Genomic DNA, 13,491 nt, shown 5'->3' with positions numbered 1-13,491 from the left:
TCCCCACCCACAGGCAAGAACACAAGTTCCCAGTCCCTCCAGCAATAGTGGAAGACACATTCACTTTATCCTTGTGACAAGAATTGGGGACTTTAACAGGACTCCTCCTTTGAAATGCCGTTATAAGCTATGCAAGAAATACATAAGTATGAAAGTTACAGAGGTATATAAGAGGTAGATGAAGCAGCTTTCCCACGAACTATGACCTCTGAACCTCAATTTGCTCATTTGTAAAAAATGGGGGGAAAAAAGAACCAATTGATACTATTTCGACTAATTACAAGGAAAGGCTGTTTCTTTTCTAGAAAATGTTTGTGAATAGAAATCATCCGGCACAGCTACGGCAGAGAAGGTTCACCTATGACAATCTTGCACCAGAACATTACCTTCTGGTGTGGCCACAGGCAGATTACTGAATACAGACCGGCACCGCAAGCCCTGGATGGATGGCATGCTTAATGAGATCCTCTACCCCAAAAAGAGATTCAGGTGAGTCCGGTGGACCCACAGCAATAAAACATCACTCAGTGACAGCAGGTTGTTTTAGACTTGGCTCATCCCCCAGCCTCTTGCTTTATTAAAGTAAAATGAGCAGAAGAAGAAATAGAGTTTGTGTGAGCAGATCAGAAGGGGGATGAAAGAACAGATGGAGGCACAGGTCTGGAAAATAAAACTAAGTTGCCCTTGTGAATGGGGAGGACTGCCAGTCTCCACTTTTCTCTCTCATCCACCCCCAGGGCAGAACCTGCAACAGCATGTGCATTCTGTCCCTTGTTGCAGACACATGACACAGTGAGTGCTCTGCCACACGACCTGCAGAGTTAATAAGTAAGATTTATGGATAGCATGAGAACCAGGGGAAAGCAAAGTTAAAGTGATGAAGAGGAAAGAAGGTGGAGGAAAAGAGAAAAACCAGCTCTGGCTAGAAAAGCCATGTTTGAGGGAAGATAAAGATCTTAAAGAAAAATGTGATAATCAGATCTCTATAATTTCCTTTAATGACTGGTTCCGTACAATGTTTTCACTTCTCCCCATTGGCACATTCATTCTGCTTATAACTGATGTTCTTCCTTCTGCAGGAAGACTCAGGGTTTCTGAGCAGTCAAGATGCCTGTATGTGCACGTGTAAGAGAAAAAGAGAAAGACCGTGCATGTGAAAGCTAGTGCATCCATGTGGATGCACACAGCTGAAGAAACCGAGTCTTGCAGCCTCGCATCTCCAAAAACCATTCATAAGGCCTCATAGACCTAAAGTAAGTTTGGTTTGGAAAATACGGTTAAGATAAAAGCTACAACATCATTAATTAGATATTAGTGATGAGACCAAATGAAAAAGAAAAGGTCTTTTTTTTTTTTTTTTAAAGATTTTATTTATTTTTGACAGAGAGAGAGAGAGAGAGCACAAGCAGGGGGAGCAGCAGAGGGAAAGGGAGAAGCAGACTCCCCGCTGAGCAGGGAGCCAAATGCGGGGCTCGATCCCAGGACCCCAGGATCATGACCTGAGCCGAAGGCAGATGCTTAACCGTCTGAGCCACCCAGGCGCCCCAAAGAAAAGGTCTTCTTAAAATACAACTTTCAGCTGTACACTACCGCTTTAGAAACAACATGTAACAAAACATGGAATCATCTTAGAACAGTGATTCTTAAGATGGTGGCCTCCAGCTTGGTCCCCAGACATAAGTATCAGAGTATTACAGCATATTAATAGGCATAGTTGTCACGTGACTCTGGCAGATGGTAGATGCAAATATGAAGCAAAGCCACATAGACACATACAGTCTATATAGCAGTCTGTGTGCACTAATTCTCATTCAAACCCTGTATATATGAAAATACACCACATGTGTATCATTTCAATCTGATTTAAACATGGCCATGTTTAAATTTAAAGTAGCAATAAAAACTGAGATACTGGATAACTAGGAAAACTATCTTAATCCTAAACAAAAGCAGTGTTTAGCCTTGGGGAGGGGGACGGGCAGTGGTTAGCCTGGCTAGTATTACAAAAGAACACACTTCTATTTGGGACCTTTCTTCAAAGGAACTTTATACTAAAACATAAAAGGGTGACAATTTTTTTAATGTAAGGCACAAGGAAGCATGCCCCAAACATGACTAGAAAGCCCAATTCACCTAAAGCTTTATCTTGTGCTCTTTCCACACGTTCACATCACAGGCAGTGTGTAATGACCACAACTTGCCGGCACAGAGCACATGGAGCCTGTTCCGTCCTGAGTCACCACAACTGACAACTCACTCCCATGGTTCCCCTGCTTTCCCCTGGTTCTCATGCTATCCATAAATCTTACTTATTAACTCTGCAGGTCGTGTGGCAGAGCCCTTGCTGTGTCATGTGTCTGCAACAAGGGACAGAATGCACTTGTCAAATGGGACTTGTCAAGACCAATAGGTTCCTAACAAAAAGCACCTGACTATGGCCATAAACATTCTCCAGTAGAAAGGCATGCGGTGTCACTCCTGGATTCAGGCCTATGGCTAAACATGTTGGGCCCTGAAAAGTTAAACATCCCATTTTCCTTCCATTGGACTACGACTAGATGACTAGAAACTGAACTAAAGGTTTGATTTTTTTTCCTTTTATCCAAAATCAGTCAACGTACAAAGATCTGGGGTATAAAGACTATAGAAAAGCAAGCAAAAAGAACAATGTTGAGCTAAAATAAGGGAAATAAAAATATTGATTTTAACTGTGTATTTGCAGCCAATTATGCCATGCAGTATGTGCATCTTATTGGGTTTCAAGACTGCTTTATTGATTCATCCCTAACTACTTCCCTCCACTCCCCATATTGGCTAAATTATTCCAAGGGTCATTATTTCATATGATGCTCTGCCAGTACGTTTCACTTCTACAATTCTCCCATGAGAAGCTTCCTGAGCAATAATTAAGGATCACAACGTATTTTGTTTATTTTTGATTTTTTTTTCTTTTAGCGACACAAACCAATGTCTTCTAGGATCTGACTTGTTCACCATTCTTTTCTAAGAATTAAGAGCTTCCAGAGGCACTTAATGTTTTCAGAGCCCATGGAGTTGAAATTCTTGTGCATTTCATACATTTAAAAATTGTCACAGGCTTAAATTCAGTGCTAGTCACTGGTGTGAAAGACATTTAATATGCATAATGGTAGATAATTCTGGCAGATTATCACAGCACAATCTATTTCCTTAAATCCAAGATGCCACTAGATAGAGACACTGAAGTACTTTATGTAATGAAACTATGATTCACCATGAACCACAGACATACACTGTAACATTTTTTTAAATTGGGCTACATATTAGAAACAATGAAATATGATATAAGAACAACTTAAGTACAATCAAGTTTGGCAATACACTGAAACATCCAAGTATCACCTGGAAATATAGTAATCAGATTAATGCCACTTGCCAGAGTATTTCTGAGGTTTAAGTAGTCAAATCCTGGAAGCATATGAAATTGAACTACCAAAAATATCAAGAGGAACATATTGTCCTCTCAAATTAGTGTTTTAGGAACTAGTTTATACATACTTTGAACATTCCTTCTCTTGCTTCTATAATTTAAAAATGACTATTACACATCTTATAAAATAAAAGGATATTTAGCACCACTAATTGTCATATACTAATTAAGAGTGCCCACCTTGGAGAAAAAGCATCAGAAATGCAGAATCTGCCAATGGCTCTGAGCCAACTACATCTGGAATCCTAATTATGACTAATGTATATAATACATGTCTTTGGGGTAATAATGAACCAACCTCTGAATTCAAATTTCCTTTTGGTCATTAGTTAAAAGCAAGTTTGGTGGTCTCATTCAAACATTTAAATATATACCCACCACCACCACCACCACCACCAAACACCTCATTTAGCCTGAGAAAATACAGTAGAAAACAGAGTTCGGGCAGGCTAGAACTGAAATTTAACAACAACTACCCCATATATGAAAGAAAGTGGAATGGACAAAACGACATGACCTAAGTTTATATATCCCATCTGTCTAGGCCAAGTCCAAACGACCTTGCCCTTCATTCTCCTCTTTAGTAGAAGGGCACAATCATATACAGATGAAAACAAAACTAAACTAAACTAAAGGTAACTAGAGAAAGGAAAGAGGACGTTTTGGTGAGAAAAGGAAGGCTCCTTCCTGGTTTTCTCCAATGATGAGGCAGCTGCTAGGCTCCACTCAGCGATTTAATGCAGCTGATGCCAATTAGCATTTTGGACTCCAACCAGGAGAGCCAACTCTCATAGAAAAGGTCTTTGTCTTTGACTGGAATAGGACTAGGCAAGGAGTTTTCTGTTGCCTTCCTTGGCTGCTTAGAGGATGGAGGAGGGGGAAACATCTGAATAGTGGTAATTTTCAAAAGCAGCTATGGATTTGTAAATAAGTCATAGGGCAAACCCTGCCCACTCCACCATCTGAGCACAGAGGAGTACATATTATGAGTGCGTTTTTTTAAATTGACTCCTTAAAATGTTTTTTAAACTGTTACCCAAATTCTCTTTCCTTCCACTGATGGCAGTAATGATGTAAGGAGAGACAGGCAGACTTCAGATAAGTTAATTGGGAACAACCCAGAGGATTGAGAAATATTCTGAGTAATCATCTTTTTTCCCAGCATAATTCTTTACAGTATTAGATCTACCCATTAATAATAGTTGGAACAAAAAAGGAAGGGTAATTCATTATTCGCTCTATCTTTGCCAGTGGAGAGAGGGCTGATAAAATGAGATATACGAATATCTGTCAGATTTCACCATCAAAATGTAAAAATGAATATACACTTAGCATGAAAATAAAAAAGACCAGGGGCGCCTGGGTGGCTCAGTCGGTTGAGCGTCTGCCTTCGGCTCAGTTCATGATCCTGGGGTCCTGGGATCGAGCCCTGCATCAGGCTCCTTGCTCAGCGGGAAGCCTGCTTCTCCCTCTCATACTCCCCGTTTGTGTTCCCTCTCTCGCTGTGTCTCTCTCTGTCAAATAAATAAATGGATAAAATCTTTAAAAAAAAGGGGGGGGCATATTTCTAAAAGAAAAGAAAAAAAGACCAGTTTTATCTATTTTTTGTTTTAGTAAACTCTTACCAAACCCTCCATTCTGTGACTGTGAACTAGTAGAAAAATGAGAACAGATGACCTTTCACAGGCAAATCCCAATTATACCTGAGAGTATTATTCAGTACCATACCAGTTGAATTAATCAAAATTATTATTATTTTTACTCAGACACACAAAAAGTTATACAACTTAAATTCACTGACAACTCAACCAAACAAAAGTGAACAGACCGATGTAGGCAAAATTCTGGAACAAAATAAGGTTACAGGATCTGGTTCTGTAGGTTGAGAAAGGAATGGCATGTTTTTAAGATTAATCAGCCCACTTCTCCCAAGATCAGTCAGTCCCAGAATAAAAATCCAACAGAAAAACTACAAAATTAACGTAACCAAATGGAAATCAGACACTTGAGACATCTTACTCAAGAAGAAACACCGTTTTGGAACGCCTGGGTGGGTCAGTCGGGTAAGCGGCTGCCTTCGGCTCAGGTCAAGATCCCAGGGTCCTGGGATCAAGTCCCGCACATCGGGCTCCTTGCTCAGCGGGGAGCCTGCTTCTCCCTCTCCCTGTCAATCCCCCTGCTTGTGCTCTCTCTCTCTGACAAATAAATAAAATCTTAAAAAAAAAAAAAAACAACAAACACTGTTTTGGACCCATTTCAGACAAAAAGACACACTCTCTAGTTTTGCTACTCAATGAACTTCTTCTGGGACTCCAAAGTCTAAGGGCAATGGCCCCAAGGCCCTTACCCTGCTCTGTCTTTTGTGTCTACAGGCACCACACAGAACTTTTACTTGGCACAACAAAGTACTCACAGAGCCCTCTAGCTCTTCTGTCTTCTACAAAGTCTGTCAGGCCACTTTACTGGCTGTATTTCAATGAGATTCTATCACTCAACTGGTACCTAGAAAGTGTGTGGTAAAGAAGAGAATGAAACAATAGCACCATTCGCCTGGATGGACATGCTGGGGTGAGTGATGAGGGACAACTTGAGGCTGTGACGAGATGATGCAGGATGGTGAATACACCTCACTCCGTTTTCTTCCCCATCACTCACTCGTGAACAGCCTTGGGAGACTGATGCTTCCATGACTGACACCAAGAACCACAAGGAGGCCAAAATACGTCTCTGCGATAACCCCCTACCTAAAAGCTCAACACAGCAAATAAACATGATGCTCTTACTCAAACAAGAAAGTCAAATAAGACACATCACGATTCCTCTCGGACCTAAATGAAACCATTACAACTTTCCAAAGTTTGCTGTCATCAAAACCCAGAAGCCCTAACAGTTGGCATCAAGCTCCAATCTACAGGACATAACACCATGGGTACAAATGCCTTCGGTAGTGTAACTTGAAACAGTTCATGTTAGTACTTAACTTCAGAATCCATCCATTTTCTTCCTCCATGAGGGAATTAGCTACACACACACAGATACACACACAACAGGAGTACCTGCTCTTGAGGACCCTGAAGTATAGGAACCTAAAGCAGGACCTGAAACCTAGACTCTGATTGAAATGGAAAGCCGATCTGCCAGATAAGGCTCAGTGTGGCCAAAATAAAATCCCCCACTCAAACACTTTACTATAATTGAAGGAAACCAGAATATGTCACCCCAAAATATGCTGCTTTGACATAAGGGTTATTTTGACTTAAGGGCACTTGAAAAACAGCAGGTGTAAGAAGGGCATGCTAATCTCCCCTTTTCTTCCTAAAAGCAAGAGATAACACTCCCATGTGAAAGATGTCCTTCCTATACCAACCAGAAAAAACATTCTTATCACCAGAGACAGGGAGTTGGGGCCAAGAGACTTCTGATACAAGCAAACCTTGTTAACATATCTCTTATCTTCTTTTAGCCTCCCCATATATTTTAGTTACATTTCCACTACTGCCTCTCTCTATTCAACCTAGTATAAAAGCACTTGGGTTTTGCCATTTCTCTGAGTCTTCATTTTTCTTGCAAAGGCTCCCACTAATATATATGAGATACACATTAATACACTTCTGTTTCTCTCTTGCTAATCTATCTTTTGTTACAGGGGCATTAGTCAAGAACCTAGAAGGACAGAAGGAAAGACTTCTTCCTCCTCTATATAATCAAACTTGCAATTTTATTATGAGACCAAAAAGAGATCAGTAATCCCAAATGCTCAGAAGATAAAATATATTCTTGACATCAACATTTTGCCATTTACAACACAAGTAAGTATATTTAGGTATTTACATACATGTTTTAAGGAGCAGACACAAAGCAAAAAAGAAATGTTATCAAAGATTATCTCTGGATTATAGATATCTTCTTCTTTAACTTACTTATTTTTCTATAACTGACACGTACTATTTTACTAATTAGAAAAAGAAAAGTTAAGAGAAGACTTCAGGTTAGAGGAGACAGCTCCATAAGAATTCAAAATGAGTTTGTTCTGGCAATTCACACGGTCTGGCTCCCTCTGTCTCCCTGGAATAAGGGTCCTGACCCCTTCCATGCTGTTCAAGAGTCATTGCCAATCTCCCTTCTACCAATTGTCAGTTGTGAGGAGAAACTGATGGGAGCCTGAAGTAACAGAACCTTGCTGATTAATTAATTACTGGGTCAGCTGCAGCATAGAACTCTGGCCTTCACAGTCATTTCTTACTGTTTTCTACAATGGTACCAATCCAGACCTGTAACTTCTTGAGACCAAGATCTTTCAAGCTTAAGTTTATCCTAGAGCAAAGGAGAAGGTAAATGGAGTCCAGGAGCAACCATCATGCTATCTTCACCTTCCTGACCTGCCAGAGGATGGCTTAAAGAGAATCTTGCCCCAGTCCATTCATACTCTTCCCGAAGCCAGTGGCAAACTCCATGAAGCTTCCCATAGTTCAAGCCAGAAAAGAATACTGTGCACACTGAATATAGTCTTGCTTAAAACCCTAAAATCAGGCCCAAGTAATAAATGGCAACAAGCGGCACAGCTCTGAGGAAGGTATGGCTATGCTAAGCAGTACATGTTTGTGCATTTCCTATTGGATCCATCTGTGTGCTCACAAACACAAAGGAAAGGCTCCGGCTTCATATCTGACATGGTAAATCAGATAAAGGCTGGGCTCTGAAAAATGTCTTCAGTTAAAAGGAATGATGGGCACTTCTGCTCCTGGCCAAGATGCATTATCAAGGACCAGATTTATTCTCCCACTGGACAACTACAATAGACAAAACATATGAAAAAGTTTTAAGACCCTGGACATCAGGGATTGAATGACAGTTGACCCCTGAGAGATGGGAAACATCACAGAAGCTTTATAATTGCTCCAGTTTACTGCCTTGAGAGAGGTTTCAGGGTCTCTCACAGAAGGAGGAAACCCAATAGGAGCCCAGGCAATTCTCTGAGTTGAGAGGCTGGGAAGACTAGGCAGCTGGAGTTGGCAGGACAAAGACCACAGAGGAGAGAGAGCTAGCAGCACAGAGAGCACCAGCAAGCTCTGGAGACCAACTGTGCCAATTACCACAAAAAGGAAAGAAGCTCCAGTTTAAAGGTGTGTATACTACCATTTTGTTATTCTCAAATAATTCTCTTCATTGTGGATAATTTGCATATCTGGAAAGGGATTCCCTTCTTTGTTCTGAAATGGCAGTTTACATTCAAATACAATTGAGTGACTTCTGACACACATTTCACATGCCTGGAGAAGTCTCTGGAAGATCCTTGTGGAAACCACATATTTAGAACCATTCCCTTAGCTCTGAGTATTCAAAGATGCTTACCATAGAAGTGATTCAAGAAGACAATGATTAAGTTCCAAATATCTTTGGGCAAGACAGAAAATAGAATCAAGATAGATTCTAACTGCTGACAGACATCCCCCATTTAAGAGCTTTTAGGTGACACAATTCAGGTTAAGATCATTCATTTGGCAATATCACACTGCATCCACTCACATTCTGGGTAAGATGGAACTTACTAGCACGTACATGGAGACCACTCCAACACTTAAAATCAAAACTTAAATCTGTGTGATCATTTCTCACGACTGTGGTGCAGAGGAAAGCTACAGAATGGCACCAGAAATAATGACTTCAATAATTAAAATTCATCTCCTTATTTTTCAACTCCAACTAGGAAAACCATTTAAAATGTGTCTCCCTCCCACCTTTCTCTACTTTTTAGAAACACGCCAAATCATCTGAAAAGAGAATATGGAATCAGAAGCTTCGAAATCCCAACAGAAAAAGGACTACACTTGACCAGCCAGTGGGGGATCTGATTCCACAGGACCACCATCTGCACTGGACTAGATATGTAAACTGACCCCACATCACTTAATAAAACCCAAAAGGGAAATTTTATTCTGAACCAAAAACCAGTATACTGCATAATAGCCACAGAAATTCATCAAAATGTGTCCCCAAGCCTCCCAGCTGAAGAAAGCCCCTCCTCTCTAGAAGTCTCACTCTAGCTTTGCCCCATGCCAACTGCAAGTATCAAGCTCCAGAAGAATCCGGAAAGGCAATGAAAACATTCAGTTACTCAGAAATCACATGCTCTGGAGACAGATTATTGCTTTTCATAGCTGTTCACTGCTCCACAATGATTAGTTTAAAATCTATCTTCTCTATGACAACATAAGCTCCAAAGACAGGGACTCTATCTTGTTCATCTCTGTACCCTGACAGTGCCTATCACACCGAGTGTATGGTAAGATAGGTGATCTATTAAAAAAAAAGAGAGTAAATCCTTGAGCCTCAGCGTCCTTGCGTGTACAATGAGAAACCCTAAGCCATTCCTGGACACTAAGTCACAAGCCAGGATGGGTGAATGAAAAAAGACCCCCAAGGTGCCTAGCACATAGTAGGTACTCACACAAAGCATTCCTAAAGTAGCCTGTAAAAGAGGAAGCCCAGTTGAACTCAAACCACATAAATCTCTGGCATCACCTGCCTCTGGCAGCAGGTAGGTGGACATTCAACAGCACACACTTTGCCAGGCTTACCGACTCACTGCTGTGACGGGCTAAGAAGGCCTAGGCAAGGACACCAGCCATCAACTAACCCCTCGGCCAGCAATTAAAACAGGTAACACCACCGTAACCATTTTCTTTCTGACTGCTATAGTTAGGTTAGGTCTAGTGCTAAGAATGATTAGCAACAGGTGTCCTTAAGCCTATATGCAGTTACCTCTGTTCACACAAGGACATGGTGATAAACTGCAGGTGCTCCTCTTGGAAAAACATGAAAGATACCAAAATCCAGATTCCAAAGACTGAAGGAAACAGATGACCAATTATCTTCAATATGCAATTTAACTAGAAATAAGGTGACTTGTTCTGTGATTGGTATTAATCAATATACTCCCAAGGCTTAAGGAATGTTACAACTACCATGGGCACTTCATTCCGCCTCAACTTCAAGTATTTTCGTTCTGAGACATGTTCTGAACACAATACATATTACTGCTGATATTGAGTACTATTTGCATTTTATCAGAAAATCTTTCCTTAAATGTGATCTTAAAAGATATACAGGATTATTATTTAAAATGTAAATTCTATTGCATATAGGAATAAAAAGTATTTTCCATAAAATAAATCTTTTAGAATGGAAGGCAATAATATAGGATTAAAGTAATCCAATTTAAACAGGCCAACCAAAATAAAATTTCCACAAATTTTGAAGACATAAATTCATATCCTATCTTAACCTTGCTTCTTTTACCTCATATAGTGCCCCCCCCAACCCCAACCAGCAGCAAGCCTGCTGTACAGCAATTATTTAAAGCAAAGGAAAGGTACAGATATCTTTTTTTACATCACCAGAAAGATAAGTGATTAGCAAATTTTTTCTTATTAATCAGTTTATGTAGAACTTTACAGCAGTCTACTACATGTATCTCACAAAACTGTAGTAAGTCATTTTGGTCTAAAAATAGCTCATTAACTTGAGATCATGTTCCTTAATCCATTTTCCTCCTTCCATACACACACCCACACACACAGTGAAAAATTAAACTGCAGGCTGGAATCACCGGAAAACAGATTTGAAAGGAAGGCCTGAGGACACTACAGATGCTCTTCGTCTGGAAAAGGTCAAACTGTGCCACTCCCTAAAGAACATGGCAGTCCTCCCTTTCTTGGGATAACTGGCTCCCTGTATTCTGAATGACATGGAAGCAAAACACATGGTGAGTGTTTGTGTGGAGCCTCCCAAGTAAGAGCAACTGTTTAAAACGAGAACTCTCACAGAGGGCAAGAAAAAAGACCACCAATTAGCCCATGCCTACTCCTAAGATTTGGGCGGGGGGGGGGGGGGGATGGATGGATTTCTGCACAAAAGAAAGTAAATCATCACCATCAGAACGAACAAAGTAAATACCTCAAATGGCATCTCCTCTGAAAGAAAACACTGATTTACAGAGATCAAAATGCAATTCATTTAGTTACATGTTCAAATAAATTTGTCCAGTGAAGACCCTGAAAGGTCATTCACCAACCCAAACTCCTCTAAGAACAAAGAAGGATGTTACCATGTTGGAACCTGCCCAACTCATCCACCCCTACCCAGCAATATAAACTGCTAAATTTACCATCTACCATGACCCAAAACATGAAGGCTAGGAAGTTCCTAAGTCACTTTTCTTGACAGCCTTTTAGCAAGAACCACGTCCCTATGTATGCCCATCAGCTGGTACCAATGTATTCGATCAGCATGTTGAGGGCCCACTTTGTAAAAGACACTGTGAAGGCACTGGAAAGAGAGAGACAGCAGGACAGGATGCAGAAATCGAAGGCCAGTGACAGAGTCAGAAAAGGGCAACTAGCTGCCCTGGAGGGTTAGAAAAGATCTCCTGGGTGCATGTAGGGCAGATCTTACAGACCTAAGGATGCTGGGAAGGAGTTTAATAGAAATCCAGACAAGAGGAATCATGTAGCATCCGGGATGAAGCAACAACACTCACAGGCCAGCAAAACTACTTTCAAATTCTCTGAGCATAGACTAAGTTATCGATAAAACAAATCTGTAAGAGAAATCAAGAAAATTCCCTCTTTTCCTGTCAGGCTTAGTATAAATTGGCAACCTCATATCTGAGTTCATCAACAGTGCTCACTCACTGTGCACGGATGTTTACACACCAGTGTATATTCAATAGCTGGCTTTCTACTGAATACCTAAGCCTTGAACTAAAAACTGACACACAAGAGTACTATAGCCTGTTTGCAGAATTAATTAGGTTGATCTGTTTGCCTAACTAACCATAGACACAGAGTGGGGGACGAACTGACTTTAAAATTTAAGGTTCTCAAAGAACCTGCTCCTAGTTTCGTTGCTCTGTTCTACTGTTCATTTGGTTTCTATTTCATTGATTTCTGCTCTGATCTTTATTATTTCTCTTCTCCTGCTGGGTTTAGGCTTTATTTGCTGTCCTTTCTCCAGCTCCTTTAGGTGTAGGGTTAGGTTGTGTATTTGAGACCTTTCTTGTTTCTTGAGAAAGGCTTGTATTGCTATATACTTTCCTCTTAAGACTGCCTTTGCTGCATCCCAAAGATTTTGAACAGTTGTGTTTTTTTTCATTTGTTCCCATGAATTTTTTAATTCTTCTTTCATTTCCTGGTTGACCCATTCATTTTTTAATAGGATGCTCTTTAGCCTCCATGTATTTGACTTCTGACTTTCCTCTTGTGATTCAATTCTAGTTTCAAAACATTGTGGTCCGAAAATATGCAGGGAATGATCCCAATCTTTTGGTACCGGTTGAGACCTGATTTGTGACCTAGAATGTGATCTATTCTGGAGAATGTTCCACGTGCACTAGAGAAAAATGTGTATTCTGTTGCTTTGGGATGGAATGCTCTGAATATATCTGTGAAGTCCATTTGGTCCAGTGTGTCATTTAAAGTCTTTATTTCCTTGGTGATCTTTTGCTTAGATGATCTGTCCCTTTCAGTGAAGGGGGTGTTAAAGTCTCCCACTATTATTGTATTGTTGTCAATGTGTTTCTTTGATTTTGTTAATAACTGGCTTATATAAGTGGCTGCTCCCATGTTAGGGGCATAAATATTTACGATTGTTAGATCTTCTTGTTGGATAGACCCTTTAAGTAGGATATAGTGTCCTTCCTCATCTCTTGTTATAGTCTTTGGTTTAAAATCTAATTTGTCTGATATAAGGATTGCCACCCGAGCTTTCTTTTGGTGTCCATTAGCATGGTAATTGGTTTTCCACCCCCTCACTTTCAATCTGGAGGTGTCTTCGGGTCTAATATGAGTCTCTTGCAGAGAGCATATCGATGGGTCTTGTTTTTTAATCCAATCTGATAGCCTGTGTCTTTTGATTGGGGCATTTAGCCCATTTACATTCAGGGTAACTATTGAAAGATATGAATTTAGTGCCATTGTATTGCCTGTAAGGTGACTGTTACTGTATATTCTCTCTATTCCTTT

The 13,491-nt window shown here is 40.3% G+C and overlaps 1 protein-coding gene across 23 annotated transcripts in view; it reads right to left on the bottom strand.

Moving 5' to 3' along the window:
• MAP4K4 (mitogen-activated protein kinase kinase kinase kinase 4) overlaps positions 1-13,491 on the bottom strand; it is a 191,377-nt gene that overhangs the window by 72,878 nt on the left and 105,008 nt on the right. The window lies entirely within an intron of this gene.

The sequence above is a fragment of the Phoca vitulina genome, unplaced genomic scaffold (assembly GCF_004348235.1).
Source record: "Phoca vitulina isolate PV1807 unplaced genomic scaffold, GSC_HSeal_1.0 scaffold22, whole genome shotgun sequence".
NCBI classification, from domain to species: domain Eukaryota; kingdom Metazoa; phylum Chordata; class Mammalia; order Carnivora; family Phocidae; genus Phoca; species Phoca vitulina.
Note: the sequence above shows the minus strand (reverse complement) of the source record. Positions and strands in the feature narration are given on the sequence as shown.